The 20,264-nt window shown below is 36.0% G+C and overlaps 1 long non-coding RNA gene across 1 annotated transcript; it reads left to right on the top strand.

Moving 5' to 3' along the window:
• The first annotated feature begins 6,005 nt into the window (after positions 1 to 6,005).
• Positions 6,006 to 10,816, top strand: LOC111941681 (uncharacterized). Its single transcript, XR_015280543.1, has 3 exons — positions 6,006 to 6,489; positions 7,732 to 7,833; positions 10,645 to 10,816. It is a non-coding gene; the product is annotated as an uncharacterized LOC111941681 (long non-coding RNA).
• The last annotated feature ends 9,448 nt before the right edge of the window (positions 10,817 to 20,264 follow it).

Genomic DNA, 20,264 nt, shown 5'->3' with positions numbered 1-20,264 from the left:
ATTAAAAACTTCATGTGAACATCTCTCCTGAGGACCTGAGAGCTCCTAGGTGTGTTTGTCCTCCCTGTGGGCAGTTTGAAAGCAGAGAGTGACCAAAATTAGAAACCAGGAAGAGCAATCAGAGGCTCCTTGCTGAGTCCCCTGAATTAACTGGATGACTTATTATGAAAATATTATATGCAGAGAAATAATATTACTTACACCTCTTTTGCTTCCATTCAGTTAATAGCTGCCTGGTCAGAATTTGAAAGAAAGTACTATACCAAGATATTTGTGAAAAAGCTCTCGGCAGAAGATGTTAATAACAGTTCCAGGGAAAGTTCTGAATATAAAATGCTATAAATATTGTAAATAAAAGTTGTGCAAATAATAGTAAAACTTTATTTCACAATAAATCTGATGTTGATGCTTATTTTAAGAGCCTTGGTTTAATGAGGCTTCAAGATACTTCCATCCTTGAAGAATTTAGCACAAATATAAAAATTAATTCCTCTTGGTCCTCTGCTCAGAAAAGATGACAATTTCATGGTGGGCAACGTAATCTTTCTTGTTTAAGCAAACTTCTGTTTGTTCATTTTTACCAAACAAACAGAATGAAGCTCTGCAGAGGTCTCTAAACTTTCATAATTTTTTATTAATTAGTGGCCAGCCTCTTCAGTTAGTGGCAGATAGATAGGGTAGTGCAGAGGCTGGGGGCAATACCTCACATATCTCAGACTTTGGAACTTGTGAAGCCATAAACTTTTCCTCCATGCCCCTGGCTGAGTTATTGCCCTGAACCACAAGAGGCAGATCTGCTGTATGGAAAATGTTCTATACTGTTCATGTTCTGTGCTGGGCAGGCTAAAATTGGCACTTGTTTTATTTTCTCACTTTCCTCTGGCACAGAGCTCTGATAAGAAAGACACTAATAAATATCTTTGCTTTATTCTTTCCATCTTTGGGCCAAAATAGGTCGAATGGTGCTGCATACAATCTTGGTGAAACAAAAATGTGGTTGCTATTAATTTGGAGTAAATTCATATATATCCACCTGTATTTATTTTTGTATCTGGAGGTATTTATAACTGCCTGTTTTAAACATAAAGAATCACGTGATGCCAACGAGCTGTGTAACCTGACATCTCTGCCTTTAAAAACAGAGCTGCACCAGATAAAATTTAACTTTTGTCAGGTTAAAATCAGTGAAAAACCAAATCAGATTCCATGAAGCTGGCCAACAATTACATATAAGGGAAAAATCAAGAAAAAAAAAGCTCACCCAATTTATAGAGAAGTAATTTGGAACGAACTCTGAATTTGTCTTTGTGAGTGATTTTTTTTTTTTTTTTAAAATTCCAGATGTTGCTTTTAGTCTTGTGTCTACCAATTCCCATTGATATACCCAGAAGAGAAAGGGTGAAATGAGTCTGTCTAGTTTAAGATCTAGTACAGGATTCAGAAGTCACTTTCTTTGGTCTAAGCCAAAGATGTGAAGTAAAAATTAAACCAAATTGAAATTCAAAAATTCATATAAAGGACATTCCGACTTTTTTTTTCCTTCTCTCCATCAGTGTGTACTGTTTTTCATGGCTACAATTCACAATGCTAATAAAATCCGAAGACATTTTTCAATAACCATAAGAGTTCTACTCTGCAATAAATTCATCAAAAATAACATTTCTCAGTTGCTCATCTTTCCACAATTTATGTAAAAGCTCATGATTCTGTGAGGGTGGAATTACAAGAAAACAATTAAAGAGGTAAGGGAGAGTAGTCTTAGTATCAAAATCCAGGGAAAGTTCGGGTGTAGCGAAATAATATGGAAGTGATTATTTTCAGTCAGTTAAGGATAATACTTTTGCAGGTTGAGGAAAATGATATAAAAGAAACCAAAACTCAAAAAGTTGGAAAGAGGCATAAAGGACTATCTGTAAATCAACCCAAAAATCATCTTGGCCTTGCTCTGGAAAGTTTTGGAGCTGTTTACCCTGTCCTTTAAGTGCCTTGAATCCAAAATGCTGGGTAGCAACCAACTGCTCAGAAGTGACACCAAAAAAAAAATACTTTTCAAAGAACCTTCCCCAGAGGATGGAGCCATGGACTCGTTTAAATCCATGGAAAAATGTCTTTTGACTACAGGAAGGCCAAGATTCAGGCTTGATGTTTTAAATATGTCCATCCTGATTAAGTGCTGAAGGGTAAATGCAGTGCTAGCAGGAGGCCTGATCACAGGGTCATAAATATTTAGGAAGTCCATTCCAGTTCCCATCAAAAGGGGGAAAAAAAATGACACAGAAGGACAAAACCAGACAGCAATGCAAGTCCTTCTGTTTCTAAAGCAACAAGAAAGGATCCGAGAGTGTTCTTTTTCCAAAGTAAACAGAATGTGTAACTCAAAAATGTATCTTAAAACTGATAAAAGCTCAGGCAAGCAGAGCTTTCAAACTGACTATTATTTAAATTATTTTCAATACTCATGAGTTATTTTTATAAAGTAAATATATATTATATATATATATATATATATATATTATTTAGATCATTAAATATTATACAATACATATATAATATATAAACATTTATTATTATATGTATAATGATCCTATAGATATATTTATATATATATATTTATTCTTGCACCACTAAAACAAAGCTAAATTTTGTAATATTTACAATATTATTTAAAAAGAAATATTAATTACTATTACAAATATTAAATTTACATAAACAAGTATATGATAGATTTCTACATATAACCATCTCAAAACTATGTGTTGTGGGCATCAAATTGTTCTAGGAAATAAATGATTGGCATCCATACAAAATTGAATTTCATTGTAAGTTTCAGAGCATGACAACAACATAAATCTCGAAAGAAAATTTTAAAAATGTGTGATACAATTCTTATAATGTGTAATGACACTTCCCCATTGTATACGGGTATATATTTATTGTGTAAAAAAGTATATTTTTGACTGACAAGGAATATAAAAAGAAATTAGAAACTGAAGTTTGCATGACATGAATACATAGAAACATTTACCTTGCTAAGAATTTCCTTGATGCTACAAATCAGTGCTTTTCCGAAGTAAACGTTATGCACAACATTTTATTTTGACTGATTGTCATCATTTGGGATGAAACATGAAATTCAGTTAATCCCTAAATATCTTTTCTGAGGGGTTTCATTTACATGATTTAAAGATGCACGTATATAAAAGCCCTGTTTGTCTGTTTGAATTCTGATTAAGAGATTGATGGTGAGTGGCTGCAGTAGAAAAATTTACCTTAAAAATGCAGAGTTTCACCTCCTCTGCTCCATTTGCTTCCTGAGGCTGTTGACACAAAGCCCCTACACCCAAACTGATGTCTCATCACCTCTCCAGTTGGGACAATCCCTCAACGTCCCTTTGGGGAATTTTCCTCACTCAGGAACATGATTTGCTTGACTGCCACTTTTCTCCCTCGCAAGGAGCGTTTTCTCCGTTTTTAGCTCCAGCTCCTGACAATCTCATTTCTCTTGTACAAATTATTCTGCTCATTCTGGGCTGTTTCATCATAATCAAAGAGGAGCAGGGGAATTTACTTTGTGCATGCAGCTGGAAGTCATAACTTTTGATTGCAGCATGGAGAGACACCTGAATGCTTGTGGCTCTTCCCTAAGAGGAATCTCAAGGATGTCACATGGTTTAGTATTTCAGATATGTTTTATAGGAAATTTGCTTTTTATGTTTTCTGAATTTAATCAAATAATTCAATCATCTACTGTTATCATTGTCATGAAAAAAAACCTCTTCAGATTAATTTTGAGTTAGGAAAAGTGTAAAGGATTTTTGTTTTTTCTTCTTGATGAGCTTGAGATTTTATGGTGACTTGAGGTAGAGATTATTTTTTAATGTCAAAACAATTTTTGTTGTGTGACTTAAATTATAAAGTGGCTTTAAATAGATAAGGTCCTCACCCTTGCACAGAATATAATTTTGAATTACATTTTAAATTACATTATGAAGAACTTTTGGCTCATATCTAAATTTTACTGTGTGTAAATAGTATTGCATTTTTCTGTTGAAGTGCTACAGGTTGTCCTTGATATACATGTATACATATGTATTATATATACACACATATATATTATACCAATATAAATATAGATATAAATATAGATATAAATATAGATATAGATATAAATATAAATATAAATATAAATATAAATATAAATATAAATATAAATATAAGCTTATATTTATATATTAAATGAATATAAAATGGAAAAATAAACATAAACATACATATAAAATTCTGCACATTGTTCTCTGTTGCAGATTATCCAGGAAGTTTGGGGTCTGGGGAGGAGAGATCCAAAAGAAATACTTATATATCTTTCAGTCAATAAAGGCAAAGACAGTGAAAATAGGAAAGGAATTTGAAAGTAACAGGATGCTTTAATTGATAACTGACATGTAGGTTATTGGATTTCTAAATAAAAAATATGCATACAAGCATATAAATATATATATTTGGATTAGTGGTTAATGTTTCTTTGTCTAGTCATTGTTTAGTCTTTTCCATATACAAATTCACTGGTGTGTAAGTGGAACTCATCAGAATTAATCCAGGGTATTATAAATATTTTTGAAATACATTTGGTGCAATCTATCACAATTATATTAACTTTTTTGGTTTTTTTTGAAAGAACAGATGTTCCTTTATGAACGAGTAGGGAGCGAGATGTTCTTCAGAATGAACAATTTTAACCCTCTCACTGCATGTTCTGACTTGCACTGTCCAGGCCACACAAGGAGCTTGCTGTGAGTTAGGCCACCCCAGTGAGACCTGGAGATGAGCACAGAATGGAGGAATTTTCTACTGTAAGGAGCTGGTTCCTGGTGGAGGTGAGGTTTCTTCAGCATATCCTGGTTCGTGGGTCTGAACAAAATTTCCCATTGTGGCAAAAAAATGGAATAAAGATGCTGGCAAGGGCTTTGGCAATGCTGGGGGAGCCTGGTGATGCTCTCTGGGATGGGGACCCTCCTTGTTGATTTCATAACCCTTGTCCCAGGCAAATGAAAGCACCGAGTTCATTATTCATTAAAAGAGACTTGGGATCTGTTTTACACGTGGTATAATTACAAGTACATGAAAGATAATTAGACTTCAAAGTGATGCCAGAGTTAGGAAGGGCATGAGATATAGAGGCCTACAGTGCGTGCAAGCCAGTGTTAAAAATGAGATTCACTCAATAAATTATAAAAAGTTTAATATAAACAAAAAGACAATTAGGATACAAAGGAAATAAAGCAAAGGATTAAAACAGCCGGATGCCCTGGCGGGTTGCCAGGAACACACCTGGTATCTTGGGAACACTCTTTTTATCCCCCTCCTGCTGTGAGGGTTTAATGCATATTCAAAGCATGTCCCCTCCCTGGTTCTGCCTTCTTAGAACATGCTCTGTATGGGGTTCTTTTTCTGCTGGTCAGCATTATTTCTGCTGGTCATCATTATTCTTGCTGACCAACATTATTTTGAGTCTGGTTTCCTTTCTTCTGCAAATGGTCAGTGTTGATAACAGTCTGAGCCCCTCATCCTTCCTTTGAGGGCAGATGGGCTTCATATCTTCTCCTGATAGCAGCTTGGGCCCCACTGTCTTTGCCCTCTGGGGTTTCCTTGCTTGTACTTAGGAGATTCCTTTAAGCTTAAAACTTGTTAGCAAGAAAAAAAGTACATACATAGCCAAAAAGTATTTAACATATGATATTCGTCTTAATACTTGCGAAAGCCAATATCACAATACAGATTTATAACACCACGATATACCAATATCAACCTACATCCATCTCATCTCTGCCACCATCTCTCTATTTACGATCTGTAAACCCTGGTACCGGGGGAGCCTGGGTGTGAGAGAGCAGGCAGAGGTGAGGGAGGGGATCCTGCCCCTCTGCCCCGGCCAGCTGAGGCTCCTGTGCAGCGCTGCCTCCAGCCCCGGGCTCCTCAGGCCAGCAGAGCCCAGGAGCTGCCGCCCAGGGCCCAGGGGAGGCCGCACACAGCATTTGGGCTCTGCAGCAGCTCCAGAGGCTGCGGGAGCCGGGCCCGGCCAGGCCGGAGAAGGGAAGGCCCGGAGGGGATCCCGTGGATCCACACAAACATCTCCGAGGGCTGCCAGAGGATGGGGCCGGGCTCTGCCGGGCGCTGCCGAGAATAAAATAAAGGGCAGCGAGCGGCAGCCCGGCAGGAGGAAGAACTTGTGTCCATGGAGGGGCAGAGGCCTGGAACAGCTGCCCAGGGAGGGCCTGGAGTGTCCCTGTGTGGAGCCATGGCAGCCCCAGCTGGGCACGGCCTGGGCTGAGGGAGCTCCACAGGAACCTTCCAAAACCAAACTATTCTGGGATTCCGGGATTCTTAAAGTCATACAGAGTGAATGCCGTGGTCCAAAAGGGAAATTTTTAAAGTATTTTGTCATCAACCCTCATGGAGGTTCAACTATATCAATCCGCAGGAAAGGACTAAGTATGAATGAAATGTGTATTTGATTATTTATTAAACATATTTTATAGAGCTGGCATTCAAAATGCTTTTTAGTGGCATCCGGACTTCATTCACTCTAGCTTTTGATGCTAAGCAATTACTGAAGAATTAGTTTTGAGTTAAATATCTGAATAAAACACAGAAATCTTTATGTGATTTTGTGCACATATGCAGACATTTAAACATCTTTAGTGAAACTCACATGTAATATTTAAGCCTGTTTATGGAATATGATGAGCATCTTGAACATCTGTCTTGGCATTTCTCTGAAGTGGATCAAAATAAGCAGGGTCTTAGAAAAAAAAAAAAAATCCTATTTGTAGGTGTCAGAATTCTCATCTGAATTCCCAAGAGATCAGTGATATTTACATGTAGGTGTTTGCCCAGCTGGTTCTCAGACTTGGATGAACAAGGGTCGCATTCCACATTTTTGTCTTGGACCGTATGGTTTGCACATTGTTGGGCAGTTACTTTGGAAAGCTGCAGTAAATCCAGCTTTTGGGGGGAAAATAGGATTTTTATGGAACTGCTCCAAAGCTGAGGTGCGTCAGAGGCACTGTTCTCTAGGAGAGAACATTCCCATGTGATCCAGGCATGCCTTGGCCAGGCTGGGATGGGCAGCAGCTGAGCAGGAGATGATCAGAGGTGGAGGACCATCCTCTGCTCCAGAAATCCAGGACAGGTTTAATTTCCAGAAAAAAAAAAATGGCACATTGGGAAGAAACTTCTTGAAATGTCTTGGATGTTTCTGGTTCTTGGATTAGGAGTAGGAAATCCAGCTAAATAGGGAAACACACACACACACACACAAAAGCTGTGATGTAGTTTGGCGATTTAACCAAATTAATGTAAATCCCAGCTGATTCACTATTAACATGTATTTCTAAAGTTTATATAATTATCCTTTTTTTTGCATTTAATGGGATTTTCATGGCTGTTTCAGTCAGCTGTTGAAATTCAGTTTGTTGGTTGCTGCTATGCAAGTTGGTTGCTATTGTCTCTTTACACTTTCTAAATCACTTAGAGAGAAGGTAGATGAACACTGAATTTCAGGTACTGAAATTGTACTAGGATCCATAATAGAAACACATAAATACACACACTCTGCCTTTCATCCCCTGGTGGGAGGGAATTTTTGTTTACTTGTTTACCTGTTACAGATGGGACAGGAATTGCCATGAGCAACTTGCAGCCTTTCATTGCTGAATCTCTTCTGAATTGCAGAGGCCACATTTACAGAAGCAAGAAATGATTGAGTAACTAATTAACCAGATGACATAAAATAGAAGAGTAGAAGCCCCCATTCAGTTGCAGATTTCTTTCCAGGTACCAATTAATTTTGTTTCAGAAGCTTTCAAAATCCAACATCTGAGAATTTCTACTAGGAGGAGTCCCGTATTGTATTTATTTAGTAAAAGTGGCTAATGGGAATTTACCTGACTCATATGTGTGGGTATTGGTTTCATTTTTTAAAAAATATGAATGAAGTTGTCCAAAATAAAAAAGCCTTAGGAGAAAATAAAGGATGAAAGGGTTCCACTGTCCATAGATCTTCCTCTGGCAGCAGTAAGAAACTGTGTCTTCTCTAAGCTAAATATTTTCAATATACAAGAAATGAGGAGACTCACTGTGCAGCAGTGCCATTGTGTTTGCTATTTTATTAGTATTGTTTTTGTGCTAAAGTAGTGCAATTATGTTACCAGCAGATTGGTGATTTTTTTTTTTTTGCTCAGTTTAGCCAGAGAAAGCAGACTCATAAGTAAATTTGGGTTTGGGTGGCAGACATTTCTGTACAAGAACTGAACCCAGACATTTCCTAACTGTCTGTGAAATACAACCCCTTCCTGTTAACCCTATGAATGCAAATTTGACCATTTTCAATTGGATATATTAACACAGCAAGGACAACTCAGTCTGTTTTTTTGAAACAAACTTTCCTTTTACTTTTTCATTGCCAATTAGTATTCACAAGGAGAGACTTTTATGGAAATAATTTTTCTTTTCATTATCACAGATTTTTGTTTGGGTTTTTTTGTGTTTTTTTTTTTTTTTTTGTTGTTGTTGTTGTTTTTTATATATTTGTTTTGTTTTTGGTTCCTCTGTATTTCATTCCCAGCTAAAGACAATGGTAAAAAACTATAAATATGAGGAAAAATCCTTAAAATAAGACTAGATTGGACTCAGGAGCAGTAAATCAGCAATACCATAGGTACTTTTTGATGGATCCAGAGCACTGTCCCACAAAGTTTCAGGATAAAGATAATTAGCTATTAATTTTCCACAGCAAACTATGCTATTACAAACACACTGCCCAGGGAAAGCGAGTTCTAATTGCTTCAGCACATTTCCAAGTGAAATAATTATTCCATCCAGAGAGCATGTTTGTCTAGCAATTGTCACTTATTAATTATAGAAATGGAACATGTTGCATCTGGGGGAATTACAAAGGGATGATGTAATCTGATCAAGGGATGCTGTCTGGGAAACAAACAACAGTGCAAAAAGCTCCAAGGCTGTGCAAAAATAGGCAGATAAATGGTGTTTCTGGGCATCTTGTGCACATGATCATTGCACTGTCCAGTGGTTCCTGAAAGCCCACACAGAATACACATCATTCTTTAAATGCCTTTCTAATGCACTTGTAGGGATAATGGCATTTTTATGTTGCTATTCAACAAAAAAGCAGAGGCAAACCACTTCTCTCACGTACACAGAAATTGGCACACGTGCTGTTGGATGCAGCTATAGGTTTCCTTCTGCTGCTGCTTCACTTCTGAGGCAGGACTAGGCTGATTTCTGCTTGAGATGCCATCTCTGGAAGAAATCAGATTAGAAATGTCAGGGAGCCAATGACTGGAACTGATCATCAGCATTGTCTTTTTCAGAGCTGAGTTGTTTATCAAACACACCTGTCTGCTTCCCTTTTTCTTGGTCTCTTATTGTTCTTATTGTTTTTGAGATATTTCTAAGCAAGTCTTGAAAACAAGAAAAACTGCAAAAAGAAAAATAAAGGCACAGAGCTGCACCCATTTTTTTTTTTTTATTTACAAGTGCTGAAGAAACTCTGCTAAAGTATTATCTGTGTTTCCTACCATACTCTTGCTGGAAATTTCACCAATTCATTTCATAAGGATGCAGAATTTTACAGTACATTTCATACGTAATATTGTTCTTCTTGTTCTTCCCCATCCCCACCACCTGCTGTGTAATCTGGAAATTAGGAGAGCAAAATTCAGCACTGATTTTTAATGACTCGTCCTAAGTCATCCAGAATAAATGTATTGCAATAAAATGTAATAAAATTATTAAAATGGCCTAATCTCTTCAGACACATAATTTCACCTGTGTAATTTTTTCTCCTCGGTTAATTTTTGGGGCACTAAGATTGTAGCAGTAAAGGCTCTGACGCATAGAACAATTATTTGTTTTTCCCAAATTGACATTTCCTTTTTTTATTTTCTATTATGATTACGCAAAGTTATTTACAGAGAAAAAGAATTAAGATTAAAAGAGTGCACTCTGTGATAGGGTTTAAAGCAGAGAAAAGAGGAAGGAAGACTTCTCTCAGTGTGTTCTGGGGAATATGGTGAAATTTACTTAATGTTCCTACAAAGGAAGTGCAAAAACACGATCCTATGACTGATACCTATTTTGCTCTTCTGTTTTCTGTTTTCCCCCTCACAGTTTTTTGTGGCTTTCCGTTTCAAACTTCAGCATGGCACACAGGACAAGATTCAATGGTCTCAATTTGCATTTTCTCAGGAGCAGTCTAGATTTGATATTAGGAAAAAGTTCTTCCCTAAAGGGGTGGTCAGGCAATGGAATTGGCTGCCCAGGGAAGGGAGGGAATCAACACCCCCAGAACTGCTCAAAACCCAATGTTCTTGGCAGTCTGGGGGTATGGTTTAAGGTGAACACAGTGGTGGGGAGGTCAGTGGTGGCAAGCAGTGATTTTGGAGGTCCTTTCCAACCTTAACAATGTTATGGTTCTGTGATTCTTGTATCACACAACCGTTACAAGGTCTCATGTTTATTTTATGTATTATTTATCAAAGTGACAGGATAGAAAAGCATGGGTTTGTTTTTTTTTTTCTGTGTAATTTCATCATTTTCTGTCACTTAACCTGGGCTTTACAGACAGGGCTGAATTATTCCACATCTGTCTTGGAAGACAAGGGGTTTGCTCAGAAGTAACCCGTGGCATTATTTGAAGATGAGGAGAGTGCACAGGCCAGGCAGGGTTTTGAATTGCAAGTTCAGTTCCCTGTGATGGACTTGACTGCACAACAAAATCGTCAATAAATTTAAGGTGAGCCTTTAAATCACAGGATGTGTGGTGACTTCAAATAAACCCTGGTATTCCACATTCCTAACAGACATAAAATCCTCCAAAGAAGCCCTTGCATCTCAAAGGTAGTAGATAGATTATGGTAAATTATGCCTCTGAAATGAGGAAACCATGTTAAACTTGTATGATTTTTTAGGCCATTTCCACTGTTGTGGGATGGTTTTAAATTCTCCCCCTTTCTAAACCTGATTAAAAACCTGATTTTTAGTACAGATGCATAGCTGCTATGTTCTAGCTTTTCTTCTAAGTTGTACTTCTGAAGTAATAAGGAGGGCTCTGGAGGATCTAAAGACTGAGAGTTGATAATCACATGTGAGAGAGTAGCAATGAGACATTAAAATATCTCTCTATATGCTGATACTCTATTATTTTGTACATTGTTCATACTAGTCTATATTCTTTCAATAAACTTCACTTTTATACCCAGCTGCAGTGAGCAGTGAGGTACCAATACACTACCACTACAATTCCACTTAAAATGTGCACAATTCACTTGCCTTTTAAATTTGAATACAGTCAGAACATAATTTACTTATTTTAATTTTAATTAATTTATTTAATTGAATTTAATATATTATTTATATTATCTAATGATATTACTATAATATTTAATATTATTTATTTAATTCTAATTTACTGTTTCATGTAAAAATGGCAGAGTGGAATCTTCAAATTACTCCCAGAAAAAGAAAAAGAGAAAAAGAATGACAAGGGGAGAGGAAAGAAAACAGGGGAATGTATTCTAAAATAACTTTTCTCTTGATGCCTCATTTTTACAAACATTGCCTAAAGATTGCTGCTCTGTTTTGTCCAAAAATTATTTATTGTGTTTACTTTTCCCTGTGATTTTTTTTTTTCAAAGAATTTTGAAGCATGCTGCCAGTTCTCTACCACAGCTTTAAGGAATGGCTCACGTAAGACCTTACTCCTCTAGGATAGGCTTGCAGGAGTCAAACTTTTATTTAGGGTATTCATAGAGAAAGGGAAACAAACTCTCTAGTCTGAGAAGGAAAGCTAAGGAGCTGAGGTTGCATTTGGAAAATATTATTGTGGAAAAAAATATCTGCTTCTTAAGGAGGAAGTAAAGTAGGGATGGAAGAAGGTCATTCCACAATATGGCTGATGCTCATAAACCGGTTCTGAACCCTTTTTTTACCCCATACTAATTCACTGCATAAGCATGACAGCTTCAATTTAAAGCTCTTAACTTTCTGTTGCCTTTCTAAGGCAGCTAAGACTATTTACAGAAACTGGACAACTCACTTTGTCTTCCTGTCTTGTAGTTCTCCTGGAGAGAGTTTTGCTGTTCCCAAACCCAGTGCATCCTTTGGAAACCCGACTTTGATCTCTCAGAGATTTATGTTCTCAAACTGGATGTTATTGTATGGGGTAAAATGTCCTTGCTGTGATAGTATTATTAACTAGACTGTGAAGGAAAAGCTATGGTGACTGTCCAGAAAAACCCATATTTTCTGTAGTGTATGGAAATTTGTATTGTAGAGGTCAGATGGGTTTCCTTTTGCTGAATAAAATCTCATCCCAGGCCATTGGTAGGGGGAGTTGCCTCCAAAGTCATGCCTGGCGCTGGGGTTGAGCTCGCACAACTCCTATTTTTTCTCAGGAACAGTAATACTTCTCTTCAGAAAGAACAGTTTTTACTGAGGGAGAAATAGGAAATATTAATTACTACCTTTTTCTAAATGCATAATCCTTTTCGGAAAGGAAGTGGCAGAGTTTTTCATTACTGTGCTACCTGTCAGAATTTCTGCTTTAAATTCCTCAGTTCTTCCACAAGCCAAGATTTGAATTTTTGAAAGGAGGAGGAATTGAAGAGAAGATCAAGATTTGAAAGGACCACAAGCAACAAATACTCTTTTTGCAGCATTACTGTCTTATTTTCCTTCTGTGAGTCAATGCAAACGTGTAGGTGTGTCTGGTGTGCTGTGTGGATTTATTAGTCTCTATAACTTAATGATAACTCTGTTTCTTACTCTGTATCAGTTCAGCTCTGATTCATGGCTGCAGTTTCTTGGCCATAAACTGGATACATTTTTTTTACTCCTTTTCCTCGTCACTATACAGCAAATTTAAGAGGAGTTTGTTCTTGTTAATGAGCCTGAAGACTTATGTCTATATAATATATCTCCTTGTACTGTTCTTGAGAGCAACATGTTTTCCTAAAGGGCCCAAATAATATAGATTTGAAAAATCTATTTTTGCCCTTAATATGGTAATCTTTAAATTAATCTTCCTGATAGAGACTTTACAGACTGAAATATTCTATGGCATCTTTAATTATGCTATGAGCTGTCAAAAGTTATTAACATTTTTGTTACCTTGGTGTCAGTTATTCATTATATGTTTAATATTCCTCACTGCTTGCCATAATAATGTGGTATTAAAAATGAATTTATTTTATTTGCTATTAGTTGAGGATGATTTTGATTGTATCAGTGCAGTGTTTCCCTCCTTTCTAGTCTGATTCATATGAGATTACATAATTATCTACGAAAAGTCTATTCAAGTTAGAAAAGCAGTCTAAATTCTGTTTAACAGCTTCAACTGCAGGAAAAACTTATTATATATATGGGCATTGTCATGTATTGTAAGAGAAAACACAGCTATTGAGAAATGTGCCACAGTGTTCTATTTTTAGAATAAAATAGCTTCCAGAGATCTTTATCTGTCACCATCCTGTTTGCTGTTATTAAAAAGAAAGTTTTTTTTCTGAGAAGTTCTCTGGATGAGAATATTGAACAACTGACTCAGAAAGTTTATAGAAGTGAATTTTTAGTCTCCACTATTTGCACAGCAAACCTGAGTTTGAGATAACTGCTGTCAGTGATGGAAGTCAAATACTCTCTGCAATTCATGCTGCAAACCCAAACATTTACATCTGGAGAGTTCATGGGAAAGGTCAGGTGAACAATAAGGAAAAATGAACTTTTGATTGTTACTATCTAGAGCTATTGCAAAGATTGAAATAAGAATATCTGCAAATCCTGAATTTCTGTTTTTATGGCCACCAGGCTGCTGATTTCTGGTGTCCTTTGTGTCCAAGTGTGTTTCTATCTTCATTGCAATAACAAGCTCTTATGTCTCTTCTTTTTTTTTTTTTTTTTTTTTTTTTAATTTAAATCTGAAAATTCAGCCTTAGAAGAATTTATCTTGGAGGATCCTGCCATTTTGGGAATTTAATTACTCATATGTAGAATTATAAATCCCTCAGCCTCTCTGACTTCACACTCAGAGTGTGTCTGCACATACAATATCTTAGGCTTTAATTGAGATAACTTGCATAATGAACCAGGAATCAAATTTACTCTATTCAGGCTACTCAAACTTAGTGAAAGAAAAAATTAACAGAGAGAGCATTGATTTGGCAAGCAATTTTTTTTTTCAGAAACAATAGGAAAATAATTCATTTTCCCAAATATTTAGCTCCACTGCCCATTATTTATCTTTGCAAATATAACATTTTCTTCTGGACTGTACACTTTCTGTAGTTATTTGTCAATTGTGTTGTTAAAAAAGTAATGAAGAGGCCTAAATGTAACTATTAAGGCCACATTTGTAAAGTATATATTCCAAAATACAGTGATTTTCTGTTGCCTTTGGCTATCCCACATAAGCAAGGATTTTTCCTCTGTTAAAGCTACATCAGAGAATATGAAAAGAATAAAAGACTCAAGAAAAAAACTATTTGCAGTGAAAGTAAAAAACTATAAAATCATATATAACTATATATAACTATATAACCACTTAAATGGTTTTGAAAGCCTCTTCTTTCTCATAAAAGTGAGATTTGTATAAATAAAACCACATTTATTCTTTCCAGGCTGTAGTTTACCTGAATTTGCTCTATTTTCTATTTGATGTTCTCTGCTGGTATTCAATTCATGAAGAAATGGTTCCTCCACATGCCTTTAATAACTGAAACAGTTCAGTTGCTTGATTGTATGTGGGGGTTTTGTTTTGGATTCTTTTGCCTGTTTTTTAGTTTGGTTGTTTTTGGTTTTTTTTTGTAATAAAAGGTGGTAAAAGAAAAAAATTTCAGCCATCCTTTAAAAAAAGCTGACTTGTTTCTCTGTGAAGGAATTCAGAGGGGCAGGTAAGTTTTCTCTGGAATTATCTACAAACCTTAAGTAAAAGACAAATTCATAGCCATCAGAGCTTGATGGAATACTTGCAACTAATATTTTTCCAAAAATCATTTATGCCACATGACTTTAAACACTCTTATTCTATATTATAGCTTGAGATTTAAAAAAAAACAAACACCCTTTACTATGAAAATTTCAAGGAAACTTTGGTGTGCACAACTTCTGTCTCAATTTCTGTTTACAAAGACATCCACAGTGCTTTGAAAAACCCCCATGAACTTGCCTTTTGAGGGATGTAAATATCTCTAAAGGAATTAATTGAACATTCCTGTGCTGAATGCCTTACTCAGCTAAACTAATGAGGACAGTAAAGTAATGTTGTATCTTGGGATTTTATTCATCTGAGCTCTACAGTAACCTTTGCCTGGGGAGAAAAAAGAAGAGAGGAGGGAAAGAGGATGAGAAATTCCTTTTGAAGACTTTTTAGTCCTGATTTTATCCACAGTTTTCATCTCCTTTGCAGCGCCAGAAGAAAGCCGAGCCGTTGTTTATCAGTATAGGAAAACAAAATTCTTGTTTTTCACAGCTGCTGGCTTGGTCTCTTCTTTATCCAGCTCTCTGACTCAAACTCTTTTTGAGGTTTCCAATTTCCAGGCATTTGAGATGCCTTTGGTCAGTTTTCAAGCTTACTTTCTGAGAAGCCTGAAAAATGGCCTTTTTTTTTGGACACCAGCAATAATTTTAGATATTTCACCTTCAAAGTATGATTTTTGGGGTTTTTTTTTCTTACAAGATAATATTTCTTCTGTATTAAAACCTGAAATCAAGACTTTTCTTATTCATAGATTTTAACTTTTTATTCATAAATTTTATATTTCTGATATATATACATAAATATATATATGTTTATAAAATGTGTGCTATCCTTGTCACTCATCAAGAGATGGGTTTTTTTTAGCAGTACTAATCAGGACAATGCCTAAGAGCACACATGGTGTGTTTTAAACCCCTATTGAAGCCAACTCAAAAAATCAAAATACAATCCCACATGAGCATGACCTTAGATTCCAACCTGGGGATGGATGTGTTTAAAATGCATTTAAAATGGCAAAGTTGCTGTGGAAGTGGCATAATTAATTTTGAGTAGATAAATTTAAGTGAATGATCACAGAGAAAGTCAGGTCAGAGCTACAGTTTGGCCATAAATTGTGTTCCTGTGGTTGGGCAAGTGCAGTTTTTTTTATGATTAGCTTCTTTTTCACCCTGAGGTGAACTTTCAAAGAACATGTTTACAGAGATAAGCTCTCACCCATCCTGAGGGCATTCACTTGGTTTTTTGATTCTTTCTGAAGAGTGAGAAAATCTTCACCAGGGCTAGTGGTGATTCAGGTGGCCAAAACCACAGGATGGTGGGTGGAAATATGGATTTGAGCACCTGAACCTCGAGGGGAAAATGAAACATTAATTTTCAGAGAGAGACTGAAGCACCATAAAAATGTGGGTCCAGCCTCATGATCACAATCTATTTTAGGAAGGAACTCTTCAGGGATCTCTATCCCTAGAGATCCCATATGTTTTAACTACATTTCAAAGTCTCCCTTCTCTGTTATTTCACCCCCCTAATAAAAAAATAGTTTGAAATGTTTAGGAAGAGACAATTTTTGTTCAGGATGAGAACTTCTGTGTCTCACTGAAGAACAAAAAATAACAAGTAACAAAAATGGAAGGTTAAACATTTTCCCATCAAGTCTGAATTTGCCAAAATCTGAGTTAGGTGGCAGCTGAAATTATAGTTTTGGAAGGCATTTTTACAGGTAGATGACAAAAGTTTTCTGAAGACTTCCTTTTCTTCTGGTTGGGATCTGGGGTTTTGTCTATATAAACTTACACATAATAAATACCATTTTCATGTTCTGAAAAAAAAAAAAAAAATCAGACCCAAATTAATGATCATTTTTGAACAGATCCATGTTTCCAACAAAATTTAAGCACAGTTCACTCTCTGAAGAAGGGCTGTGGTACTATTTATACTCAATAGATTCATTGGGCTGATCTGAATGTTTTTTGGCAGCCCATTTACTTAAATATCCTGAGGCTTTCTTTGCTTATGAACTGATAATCAACTCCTAGGCCATGGGAGCCTCAAAGTATTTGTTAGTGTTGGATACATGCAACAAAATGTTGTCCTGTTTTCAGCTGTGTTCAGAAAAGATGTTGTTTTCTGGAAGGGCTGAAGTTAGAGATTTCTTTGTGCACAATCCTTGCCCCCATGGTGGAGTTTATTTCACCCACCTACTTCATTTATGACGTAGATTTGGACTCAAAGTTAGCCACCAATTCTCTCTTTGCAGTCAACAATGAAAAATACATATTTTTGAGGTGGAATATTACTTATTTTAAATTCCCAAGTGGTGGTGATAATTTTTCTTCAGTATCAACTCAAGAATCTAGTTAAGTACATTTTAACATCCTGGGCTGGAGGTCTATGTAATCTGTTCTCATTCTACATTTGATAAATGATTGAATTTTACCCAGTTACTTCTGTCCTAAGACTCATAATTTGTGCCTGAAGGAAATAGAACATGTTTAAAGCTTTGTGGCTAGTACATGCATTTCATTTATAGACTTAAGCTTGTGCCTAAGCTGATAACATTTATTTTGTCTCTGGAACTGTTTTGTCTACAGATATTTACTGAAATTCAGCACAGGATACCCTAAATTTGAGGACTGAGTACAGTTGTATCATATTGAAAATTTGGTTTCATGTTCTCCACATTTCAGAAGAGTGACTTGAGTGAGTACCATATTTATGATTGTTTTAAGAAGTGAATTATCTTTATTCTTTTTGTAGATAAAAATGCCAACCCACCAACCTTGATTTATCATGTTGACTGAATAACAACCCAAAACCAGGTAATTTGTGGCATCCTAATGTGAAAGACAAAGAAGAACTGACTACTCTTGATTCCTTGAGTTTCTTCCATTAGCAAAAAGAATGTGTCTAACATTTACATTCTGTATCCATGTCTTTGACATCAGTCTTGTAAATATTTTTCTACTAGGAATGTGATTTCAGTAGTTGAGGCCTTCTTTTTCTGTCTCAAATTTTAAACAGTAAATGAAATTATTTAACACCATATTAGTTTGGTTTGGAAAAAGGCAACAGGCAGTTTCCTCTTTTGGGGAACCTTGAATTTATTTAAAAATTCATCAATAAAGAACGTTTTGCATCCATGAAGGAGTGAATGGCTTTTGTTGAGATAATTTTTTCTAGTATTTCCCATGGCACTATGTTTTGGATTTGTGATCAAAACAGTGTTGATAGAGTAGGAATTCTTACCAAGTGCTGAATAGTCTCTGCACAGTCTCAAGGACTTCTCTGTTTCTCACACTGGCTTGCCAGCTGGAATCCGGGACTGGGACATTCCATCCATTGTGTCCAAAGAGATGTCCCCCACCACAGGGAGGAAATGAAAATTTCCTGGTTAGAATTGCTTTGAATTTTTCATTTCTCTAGTATCAAGTAGAATTTTATATAATTTTTTATAAAAGCACTAAATCCACATGAACATAGGACATAATGTATTGCACATTCTCCTTTATCACTTGACAGACTCCGTGTTGTCGCACACCAACCAGTATTTTCCCACTAACCAATATTTTCCCTGACCTGTGAAATAAATAAAAAATGGGGATTTTATTTCATTACATTAGTGAAGCAAAACCATTGTGACTTTGAATCAAGCATCCACCAGCAGAGATTCAAATCAGTTCATCACTCTACATCTCTATTTCACAAACATTTTCAGGCTCATTTGGCAAATTCTGATGTTTTCTGACATAAATTCTTTGGGTACTTTGGAACATTAAGCTTTTCTTTTATGATGTATTTCCATTTACACAATTTCCTGTAGAGAAAAAGCTAAAAACACTGACTTCATCCAGAGTGAAAGACTAACATCTATTTTTTTATAAAGCAACAAACATCTGAATGCTGACAGTATGTAAATTGGGGAGAACTTAAAGGTAATGAAAGATGATACCTTACAGTAAGCCATTGCTAGAGAACAAGAAATAATTTGTAGAATACAGCCCATTTTATCATATATTGATTCAATATAAAGACAATTGTAGCTGATAGCACAAATATATACACTGTCAAGAGCAAACAGAGTGCATTTCATTGTTACCCAAAATACAGAACGAGTTAAAATGGATTACAGTATTTTTGCCATTATCATGGAATGGAACTCATTCAGCAGTTGGTACGAAACTTGTTATGGGGTTGTGAGACATTTGGAAAGTTTACAGTAGGAGACATAATGAAGTTAGGAAAAGAGATATTAAGAAAAATTGTGCAGTTTATGCATCAAATTATATTATTAAAAAAACCAAACAAAGAAATCTTGCAAAAGCAGAATTTAAGCCTTCTCTTCAGATAATGTCATTGACTACCTTTCCTTTTTTTCAACAACAAAAAACCTGTGGATTTCTTTTCTGTTTCGTTTTTACCTTAAGTGAAAACTGACAGTAGTTAAACCCAAACATTTTAATTATCTCTTTTAGGAGCTATTTACCTCATTTTTTGTCCTACTAGTAGAATGAGAAATTAGACCTTTGACTGGCAATTGCACTACTATTTACTGTCTTTTGTGGCACTGAAATTTAACAGCTTATGCAGATCTATTTTAATCAGCTCTAGAACTTTCTGGCTGCTGGCCTTGTTCTAAGTGAGCCCACATCCAAACCAGCTGTCCTGCAAGCCATCACTAAATGCCAATAATAATAAAATGCAGGGAAAACTAATTTTTTTAGGTTTTTTTGGTAGTTTTATATTTTTTTTATTTTTTTGGGGGGTAGAATAAGGGGCTGCTAGACCTCTGCAATATGGATAATGTACAGCCATTTCTTTCTAACCTCCAATTAGACTCTCACTTGAGTAGCCTAGATATGGTCACTCTGATTGGTAAACACCATATACCCCAGGAATTCACAGTCATGCACCACCTCATAGCCAGCTATTAATTACCTACAGGTTAATTTCATAATTCTAGAAATACATTCCAGCAAAAAAACCTTTACTGTCTCGTGGCAAAATTGCTTTTTGGAAAGGGTGGATGAAGGAAGACCAGAAATGTCATAAAGTCAGCTTTCACTTTACTCTTTATCACGGGATAGTTTGGGCTGGAGAGGACCCCTAAAGGTCTTCACTGCAGTGAGCAGGAGCATCTTCTACTAAACCAGGTTATTCTGGGACCTGTCTGACCTGGCCTTGAGAGTTCTCAGGATGGGGCAGACATCATCTC

Source organism: Cyanistes caeruleus, chromosome Z (genome assembly GCF_971803275.1).
Source record: "Cyanistes caeruleus chromosome Z, bCyaCae1.hap1.1, whole genome shotgun sequence".
Lineage (NCBI taxonomy): Eukaryota > Metazoa > Chordata > Aves > Passeriformes > Paridae > Cyanistes > Cyanistes caeruleus.
The sequence above is the reverse complement of the archived record's forward strand: the minus strand, read 5'-3'. Positions and strand labels throughout refer to the sequence as shown.